The sequence below is a fragment of the Bos mutus genome, chromosome 13, assembly GCF_027580195.1.
Source record: "Bos mutus isolate GX-2022 chromosome 13, NWIPB_WYAK_1.1, whole genome shotgun sequence".
NCBI lineage: Eukaryota > Metazoa > Chordata > Mammalia > Artiodactyla > Bovidae > Bos > Bos mutus.
Window position 1 is genome coordinate 20,357,400 of NC_091629.1, and position 9,145 is coordinate 20,366,544.

The 9,145-nt window shown below is 46.7% G+C and overlaps 1 non-coding gene across 1 annotated transcript; it reads right to left on the reverse strand.

Moving 5' to 3' along the window:
- Positions 1-1,570: 1,570 nt before the first annotated feature.
- On the reverse strand, positions 1,571-1,643 carry TRNAG-CCC (transfer RNA glycine (anticodon CCC)). Its single transcript has one exon. It is a non-coding gene; the product is annotated as a tRNA-Gly (tRNA).
- Positions 1,644-9,145: the final 7,502 nt, after the last annotated feature.

Sequence of the window (9,145 nt, forward strand, 5' to 3'; positions counted from 1 at the left end):
GGCGGGTGGGCTGTGACTGTCTCTGCCCGGGCCCCGTCCCTGACCGCTCCCACAATCCGCTCCTTCTCCTCCTTTAGGACTCAGGTCTGGTGTCCCCTCCTCCTTCCCTGAATCCCTATTCAGGTCCCCCCCTGCCCGCCGCTCCATCACTTTGGGCTGGTTAAAGTCCTTCCCAGTATGCGTCTTATTCTCTGGAATTGTCTGCAGTGTTGCTTTGATATCTTGCTCACTGTCTGTCTCCTGTCTTGAGGGCAAGGTCACGGCTGCCTCTGCAGGGCCTGGAACTGTGCCTGGCATTGAGCCTGGGCTCCACGGTGCCTGTGGGGGAATTGTCGTGGGCAGGGAGAGACCCCCAAGGTCACCCATCCAACCTGCTCACTAGACCGAGGCTGGCTGCACTGCCACATGGACACATGTCCTGAGCGGGACAAGGGTCACAGGACAGGGGGTGTCACGGAGCCTTGGCCCATCCTGCAAGGGGGAAGCTGTCTGCGCCCGAGATTCAGCTCAGCCCTGAGAACCCACTGCGTGTGGACACCCCAAACCGCAACCTCAGCCCTGCGTCCCTTGGAGGGATGCTGAGAGGGCAGGTGGCCCGTGGACAGGATCCCTCCACACACACCAGGGGGATGGAGCAGAAATAGGGATGGGCATGGCTCACCACCCCCAGCCAGGATGGTGTTCAACCCACCCCATTTCATGTGGCTTTTCTCTTCTGGAAAAAATCCTGACATTTCTTTATTTTTTTGTTGGCTCTTGAAGTCTGAGGAGTGATGATGGGCCATGGGCTGTGCTGGAATAAAAACCTGGAAGATTTGCAAGCTCGTCACATCCTGGGCTCATACCAGGTGGCGTCCTTAGGAGCCAGCAGTCGGTGGTGGTGAAGAAAAACGTCACAGTCACAGTAGGAAGCTTTTCACCCAGGAGGGGGCTTTGGGGGAGTTTGTGCCCATAAAGTCTTGGCAGGGAGTCTCTTTCTTAAAACCTAGTTCAGTCCTCTGTACCTGCCCATGGCTTTAATTGAAGAGGCGCCTGGAGACGGTGTGGGTGTGTGTGTGTGTGGCAGGCAGTGGGGACCCTGGTGGATGTGGGTGAAGCTTCATCCTGGGTGGCAGCCGGTGGGGTGGGGCTTTCCCAGGTCAGAGTCTGGGGCTGCAGGCCTGGGGCTCTGGCTCTCACCTGGGTGACCTCTGGGGAGTGTCTCAGCCTTGCTTAGGTTCCTTTTGCCATCTTTGGGACCAGAAGAGCCATCCTGTCCTGCATTCTCTCAGGCTTGTTGGGGCATCCTCTAAACTGATGGACCACGGCTCTAAGTACAGGGGCTCGATGCCCACAAATTATTCCAAACTCTGATCTGAGTTTCCAGTTCATAACATGTTTTAGTACCTGTTTTAAGATCAGTTATTACAAAAGTAGCCCCTTATATTGTAATTTCTTACTATGTGTTCCTAAGGCTTTTTCGTCCATGATCCACAGTATAAAATATATTTTAAAACACTTATTTATTTACTTATTCTCTGGGTCATAGTTGTGGCACGTGGGATCTTTAGTTTTGGCATGCAGGATCTAGTTCCCTAACCAGGGATCGAACCCGGACCCCCTGCATTGGGAGTGCAGAGTCTTAGCCGCTGGACTACCAGGGAAGGTCCCTTATTTTGTATCACAAGCCAATATATGCTCAAGTTTACATATCTGAGCCAAAATAGGAACAGATTTCCTATCTGATAATATTGTACTCCATTTTATCCCATTCCATTTTTTCCAACTTCAAATTATTGTCCAAGATGCACTCAGTAGAGGTAAGGACCCACAGTAGCTTGCTACTTGCCCATTTCAAAACACCACCTTGTTGCGGGGCGCTCTCTCACAGCTGTTGCTGCCTTGGGTGATTTCTCTCCTGACTCCGGGCAGGGACCTTGAGTCTTTGCATTGCCCACACTGGGCACTGTGACTGGCAGCTGCTTGCTGGCTCGAAACCGTGAATGCTTCTCTCCTTGGCTCCCATTTTGTTAACAACTGTCAAATTCGGGGATGCTGAGTGCTCAGTAAATAGCATCCCCTTCTCTTTGCAGAAACAGTGAGGATTTAATGGGATTCTCTGACAGGCTTCAGTGCTAAGAACTGAATGGCTTGGGACTGTGTAAAGAGCCTCCCCCAGGCAGTAATGCCGCCGCCACTGTGTCCCCCCAGCCCATCCCCATCTCCACCCCCCCGCACTGAGTTCCAAAGGCATTTTGAGTGTCAGATTTGCATGTAAACCCAAGTGAATGGATATAAGCGAGGGTGTTTGGATTGTCACAATGGCGGGGGAAAGGGGTGATTTCTTGACATCTATTGGGCATAAGCCAAGGACACTAAATGTCCTGCAGTGTCTCTGACAGTTCCACACAATGGAACCGCCCCGCACAAAATGCCAATGGCACCCACAGTTGAGATGCTCTGAGTGAGACTTGAAAAGTTTGGAAATTGAGAAGGTCATAGGAGAGTTTATTTCATCTCCCCAACCCCCCACCCCTATTTTCTTTCTTTCCAAATGTCAGAATCTTTAAGGTTTACTACACCCAGAAAAGCTGGCCCTGGGACAGCGAGGGGGCACGTTTCAGAGACCCACCTGGCCTCCACAAGCCTGCCAGCCGAGTTAGAAGCAGCGAGCCCTGGAGTCCTGACACCAAGCTCCCAGGCCCCAGTGGATGGAATGCATGTGCTGGAGGCTCTAATTGCGGTGGGGAGAAGGAACCACACCTCTCTTGAGTAAATCTGCTGCAGGCACAGCCTGGGATGCTTTCTAAAGGCTTCCCAACCATAAGGAGCCATCTTCCCTCCCTGTACAAGCCGGGTCTGGGAGCAGTGTCCCAGGAAACGGGGAGTGAAAAGCCTTGACTCTACTTCCTGCTTCAAGCTGGGCTTTGAAGGTGGGTGGGCTGGGTCTTCCCAGGTGTCCTCAGCACAGTGAGCCCTCCTCACCCACGAGTGACAGTCTGGTCAATGCCCTGATTCCTTGCTTTCTCTAATCAGTTCATCAGCTAGTCTGAAGACCACCAGTCCTGGTGTGCCTTGGATTGAGCGGGTTCTCAGGTTTTAAGACTTTTGGTTCTAAAGCCAGAAAGTCCCAGGCAAACCAGGATGGCTTGGTCACCTTTCTCTGCACAGAAGTCATTGGGTGGCTGGAGTGGATGACCTGGGTGGAGATTAATAGCCAGAGTAAAGGAGCTCGTTCTAGATGTGATGGGGAGATACTGAAGGGGTTTGAGTGGGGATTTTAAAAAAGCAATGGTCTAAAACCCTCAAAGGAGGTCAAACTGAATTTTACTTCTGCGGCTAACAAGGGTAATGAGGGCTTCACTTGGCACTGACCTTGACATTGGTGTAACATAGGGGTTTCCTACTGGGGGCATTTTTGCTCACCCCTCCCCAGCACGTGCAGGCCATTTTGGTTGTAATGGTTGGTGTGGAGCACTACTGCCTCTATGGGTAGAGGCCAGGGAGGCCGGTGAACCTCCCACAATGCGCAAGATGGGCCACAACAAAGATTACCTGGCTCAAGACGTCAGTAGTGCTCAGACTGAGGAATTCTGGCATCATACAGGAGGCTGACCCCCTCAGGGGGCTCATCATTTCACTAGGGCTGAGATGCACACATGGGGAATGTTTTCCCTCAAGGTCACCCTAATTTTCTCTCTTGTCTTTCTACCATTACTGAAGCCCAGCCTCTTTAGCCAGTAGCTGCTTGTGGTATTATCCTTTGTTTAACAGAGCCTAAGAGCAGACACATCAAAGTTTATCAGCCAAGCTCCAGATCAGGTTGAAGATTTAGACAGAACATTAGACAAAGTGGAGCCAGTGATCCTCATTAAACAAAAATATACAGGCTTTCTCTTGGCTAAGGAATGAGGGCCCCAAACTGCCAGTTTAATATTTAAAAACAGGTAAATAAAACTTAATCTCTCCATAGAAACTGGGGATCCTGAGGGAAGTAAGGATTTACTGGCTTTAGTCTTCAGCAGTAATTTCCACACTGCCTTTTGTTTGTATAATATGTCGTACTTTAACATGCATTACTTTGTACATTTTCCTCCATTAATAAGTACTGATGTGTTACACATCATTACAGTTCTTTTCTCAACCCAACAACAATAACAAAATGCCTGTAGTCCTGCTGATTTTCTCATAAAGGCATTCTTTCCCTGTCTCCAATTGCGTCCTCTTGTTTCTCACAGCGTGCTCAATGCTCTGTATGAGTTTCCTTCCTGCCTGTTTCACTCACAAAGGGACCGTGGTTGTTTTTGTCTGCCCAGCATCTGTTCCTTCCTCTCCTGGAAGTCCAGCCTGATTTTCTTTTTGGTGACCAGTTTCTCCTCCATCCTCTGTTACTCCACATGAAAGAATTAAATGCACTAGCTTCTAGACTAAGACTAGAACTAGTCATAGATCTGGGCCTAGTCAGGATCTGGGCCTGGCCAATCAGTGTTTTTCACTCCCTCCTCTTCTTGGCCGAAGTCAGTCACTGATGGTTACGTGACCCAAGCCAGGCTAATAAGAGCTACCTGGAAAAAGAAACCAGCACCCATTACTGTCAGGATATAAAACTGGGCCCCAAGCTAAGAAGGGCTTGCCTGTGTGTCCGGGCAACACAGAGGAAAACAGCAAGAAATGGAGCTGTGGACTTCCTTCGTGATTCAGTGGTTGAGAGTCCTCTTGTCAATGCAGAGGACACAGGGTCAATCCATGGTCTGGGGAGATTCCACATGCCACCGGACAACTAAGCCCATGCGCCAGAACTACTGAAGCTGGCGTGCCCTGGAACCCGTGCTCTGCAGCAGGAGAAGCCACCACACCACAATGGAGAGTAGCCCCTGCTTGCCACAACTAGAGAAAGCTCACAAGCAGCAATAAAGACACAGCACAGCCAAAAAAAAAAAAAAAAAAAACAAAACGGAAAATAAACGGAGCCCTGACATGACTTGAGCTACTTGATCCAGCCATGCCTGCAGCTGCTTCTGCCAAAGGGGAACTGCACCTTTAAGTGGGTAGGGGGTATCAAGACTAAGTCTTTGAATTCTCTATGAGGAGAGGGAACTCCTGAATTCTAGGGACATCAGATGGCTTATGGATAAAGAACAAATGAGATATTCATTCATTTAGGGACATCAGATGGGTTATGGATAAAGGACAAATGAGACATTCAAGTTGCAGGCACCATAGGCAGTCAGGAGAAGAAAAGATCCAAAGGAGTGCTCATGCATAGGGAAGCCTTCCCAGAGGAGGTGGGATATGAGCTGATCTTGAAGGATTCCTAGGAGCAGCAGGAAGTGGGAAATGTGACAGGAGGGGAAAACCCTGAGCATGATCTGAATAACAGTTGTCCCGTCTGGACTGAGTCACCGATGGAAAAACACAACCAAGACAGCAGACAAGAGAAATAATCAAACCCTGATCCCCAAAGCAAACAATGCCCAGTAGTGGATGTGACTGGTGATGGAAGTAAAGTCTGAGGATGTAAAGAGCAATATTGCATAGGAACCTGGAATGTTAGGTCCACGAATCGAGGCAAATTGGACGTGGTCAAACAGGAGATGGCAAGAATGAACATTGACATTTTAGGAATCAGTGAACTAAAATGGACTGGAATGGGTGAATTTAACTCAGATGACCATTATATCTACTACTGTGGGCAAGAATCCCTTAGAAGAAATGGAGTAGCCATCATAGACAACAAGAGTCTGAAGTGCAGCACTTGGATACAATCTCAAAAATGACGGAATGATCTCTGTTCATTTCCAAGGCAAACCATTCAATATCACAGTAATCCAAGTCTGTGCCCCAGCCAGTAATTCTGAAGAAGCTGAAGTTGAATGGTTCTATGAAGACCTATAAGACCTTCTGGAACTAACACCCCAAAAAGATGTCCTTTTCATTATAGGGACTGGAATGCAAAAGTAGGAAGTCAAGAAATACCTGAAGTAACAGGCATATTTGGCCTTAGAGTACAAAACGAAGCAGGTCAAAGGCTAACGGAGTTTTGCCAAGAGTACACACTGGTCATAGAAAACACCCTTTTCCAACAACACAAGAGAAGACTCTACACATGGACATCACCAGATGGTCAATACTGAAATCAGATTGATTATATTCTTTGCAGCCAAAGATGGAGAAGCTCTATACAGTCAGCAAAAACAAGACCAGGAGCTGACTGTGGCTCAGATCATGAACTCCTTATTGCCAAATTCAGACTTAAATTGAAGAAAGTAGGGAAAACCACTAGACCATTCAGGTATGACCTACATCAAATCCCTTATGATTATACAGTGGAAGTAACAAATAGATTCAGAGGATTACATTTGATAGACAGAGTGCCTGAAGAACTATGGACAGAGGTTCATGACATTGTACAGGAGGCAGTGATCAAGACCATCCCCAAGAAAAAGAAATGAAAAAAGGCAAAACAGTTGTCTGATGAGTCCCTACAAATAATTGAGAAAAGAAGAGAAGCTAAAGGCAAAGGAGAAAAGGAAGGATATTCCCATTTGAATGCAGAATTCCAAAGAATAGCAAGGAGAGATAAGAAAGCCTTCCTTAGTGATCAATGCAAAGAACTAGAGGAAAACAATAAAATGGGAAAGACTAGAGATCTCTTCAGGAAAATTAGAGATACCAAGGGAACATTTCATGCAAAGATGGGCATGATAAAGGACAGAAATGGTATGGACCTAACAGGAGCAGAAGATATTAAGAAGAGGTGGCAAGAATACACAGAAGAACTGTACAAAAAAGAGCTTCATGACCCAGATAATCATGATGGTGTGATCACTCACCTAGAGCCAGATATCCTGGAATGTGAAGTCAAGTGGGCCTTAGAAAGCATCACTACGAACAAAGCTAGTGGAGATGATGGAATTCCAGTTGAGCTATTTCAAATCCTGAAAGATGATGCTGTAAAAGTGCTGCACTCAATATGCCAGCAAATTTGGAAAACTCAGCAGTGGCCACAGGACTGGAAAAGGTCAGTGTTCATTCCGATCCCAAAGAAAGGCAATGCCAAGGAATGTTCAAACTACCACACGATTGCACTCATTTCACATGCTAGCAGAGTAATGCTCAAAATTCTCCAAGCCAGGCTTCAGCAATATGTGAACCATGAACTTCCAGATGTTCAAGCTGGATTTAGAAAAGGCAGAGGAACCGGAGATCAAATTGCCAGCATCCGCTGGATCATTGAAGCAAGAGAGTTCCAGAAAAACACCTACTTTTGCTTTATTCATTATGCCAAAGCCTTTGACTGTGTGGATCACAATAAACTGTGGAAAATTCTTCAAGAGATGGGAATACCAGACCACCTGACCTGCCTCCTGAGAAATCTCTATGCAGGTCAAGAAGCAATGGTTAGAACTGGACATCGAACAACAGATTGGTTCCAAATAGGGAAAGGAGTATGTCAAGGCTGTATATTGTCACCCTGCCTATTTAACTTATTTGCAGAGTACATCATGAGAAATGCCGGGCTGGATAAAGCACAAGCTGGAATCAAGATTGCCGGGAGAAATATCAATAACCTCAGATATGCAGATGACACCACCCTTATGGCAGAAAGTGAAGAGGAACTAAAGAGCCTCTTGATGAAAGTGAAAGAAAAGAGTGAAAAAGTTGGCTTAAAACTCAACATTCAGAAAACTAAGATCATGGTGTCTGGTCCCATCACTTCATGACAAATAAATGGAGAAACAATGGAAACAGTGTCAGACTTTATTTTTCTGGGCTCCCAAATCACTGCAGATGGTGGCTGCAGCCTTAAAATTAAAAGGCGCTTACACCTTTGAAGATAAGCTATGATCAACCTACAGCATATTGAAAAGCAGAGACGTTACTTTACCAACAAAGGTCTGTCTAGTCAAAGATATGGTTTTTCCAGTAATCATGTATGGGTGTGAGAGTTGGACTAAAAAGAAAGCTGAGAGCCAAAGAATTGATGCTTTTGAATTGTGGTGTTGGAGAAGACTCTTGAGAGTCCCTTGGACTGCAAGGAGATCCAACCACTCCATCCTAAAGGAAATTATTCCTTAATATTCATTGGAAGCTGATGTTGAAGCTGAAACTCCAATACTTTGGCCACCTGATGTGAAGAACCGACTCATTGGAAAAAACCCTGATTCTGGGAAAGATTGAAGGCAGGAGGAGAAGGGACAACAGAGGATAAGATGGTTGAATGGCATCACTGACGTGATGGACATGAGTTTGAGTAGGCTCTGGGAGTTGGTGATGGACAGGAGGCCTGGCATGCTGCAGTCCATGGGATCGCAAAGAGTCAGACACGACTGAGTGACTGAACTGAACTGAACTGATCTCCAGTACAAGCCTGCCTGGGGTTTATAAATATGGTCGCAAGAGTCTTACAAATTCCCCTCTTTGGTGATGACTTCCTGTCCATCAATCTCATCAGCTCAGACTCCGCCTCCCCCCACCTCCCCCACCGCACCCCGGCTGTTTCAAAGGACCCTTCCCATGTCTTGCAACTCATTCTAGATGAAAAGAGTGCTTCTCAGGTCTGCGGAAACCCAGAGAAAAAACTCATTTTATGATCTGAAGGGAGATGAAAGGCATATCTCAACAGCGCATTTCAAATGCATTCCTGCTCATCACAGGAGTATCTACAGTCCCTACATTATTTAGAAAGCTGCAGGAGAGGGCAAAATGAATGCAGAATATGCAAGCGATTCATTTTGATTTTTCAAAAATGCAACCCAGCCAGCGAGAGCTTTGCAAAATATCTAAAGACGAAACAATATCTCTGAGATTTGTAAAGTCATGAAATTAAAGAGATGATTAAGAAAAGCAAACCCAATACTTAAAGGAACCAAGAACTTTGATTTTTAAAAGGTGGCAGGAAAAAAAACCCATAAAAGGGGATGTGAGGGTAAGGAAACTGTTGTGAAAAATGGGAATTCTGTGCCCAGAGCTGCTCGTAGCTCTGTCCCTGGAGTGTGAAATTAGCGACTGAAGGCAGATTTCACAGGCACTTCGGAGGAGCGTGTTGGTGGATTTGTGACGGGGCTGCTCCGCCAAGTCCTGCCCACTTGCAAGCTGCTGTCATGATTCATGCAAGGCACAGATAATCCTGAGTGTCTGGAGCTTTTTGCATTTATATTGAACG